Below are 1,107 nucleotides of genomic sequence, written 5' to 3'. Positions count from 1 at the left end.
TTCCCCACATCTGCCCACAGGCTTGTGAGGTTCCCCCAAGGCCCATGAACCCCCCCATTCCTTCATCCCAACCAGCCAGGAGGCCCTGCTCTTCGGCGCCCGCACTCTCTGTCCATGCTGCACCCCCACTTCACAGCTGCCCCTCGGGGCTCCCCTCCCCACAGGTGGGGGCTCACCTATTCTTCCCGGGGGTCCCGGAGGCTCGCTTCCTTTAGGCTGAGGGCTGCCCATGTGACTGAGGGCTCTGGGCTCGCCTGAGCAGAAGGAGGGCATGGTCAAACGAAGAGGTGCGGAAAGTGATGCTTTCCTTTCCCTTCTCAGGGACCCTGGTCTGACTGACAGGAAGGTGGATGCCCGAGCCCCAAACAGACACCAGCTGTTGGCTCCGCCGCCAAGTCGGGGAGGCTCGGTGGGGGGGTCCTCATGACAGCCTTGTCAAACCTCAAAGGCCATGTCTGGGGAACTGTGATGGGCCATGGTGGGCAGGGGTTCCCATGAGTGAGGCCCGCTCCCCTAACCCAATGCACAGCCCAGGGGTGAGGCAGGACCCCTCCCTGCCCACAGCACAGTGCCCCAGCCCCACCCCCTCCTTTCTCCCCAATCCAGGTCCATGAGCTCTGTCTCCCCTAATAGCCTCCCATCCATCTTACCACCTGAGCCGTGACCAGCACTGCAGCCCCAGTCAGATGGAGGGACCAGGACAAGGTCATCAGACCAAGCCTCCTGGGGCATCGGGCATGCGAACATGCAGGGAGGAGGATGGGGGAGGGGACGGCAGGACAGCAAAGGACCCTAATCTTGGGCATCCTGGGAGAGTGGGGAAGGGGCCCCTTTGAGGACCCCAGGAAGCCAGGCAGTGTCCAGTCCTGCCTAAGTGACCTCTGTGTGGGCTTGGGGGCCCGGGGAGGGTGGGGAGCCCAGTACCTGGAGAGGAGCTGCAGGGCCCCTAGACCCTCCCCACAGGGCCAGTACCTCTGTTCGCAGGGCGGGGGCCAACATCTCCCCCTTCTCCAGGGAGCCAGGCCTCACTGAGTGTGTCAGGGTGCCTGGGGGCCTCCCAGACGGGCCTGGGGGGCCTGGCGCTCTCACGGAGAAAGGAGTGGAACT

The sequence above is a fragment of the Mirounga leonina genome, unplaced genomic scaffold (assembly GCF_011800145.1).
Source record: "Mirounga leonina isolate KUSES-001 unplaced genomic scaffold, KU_Mleo_1.0 Mir_195, whole genome shotgun sequence".
NCBI classification, from domain to species: Eukaryota; Metazoa; Chordata; class Mammalia; order Carnivora; family Phocidae; genus Mirounga; species Mirounga leonina.
This window is presented reverse-complemented; position numbering follows the sequence as displayed.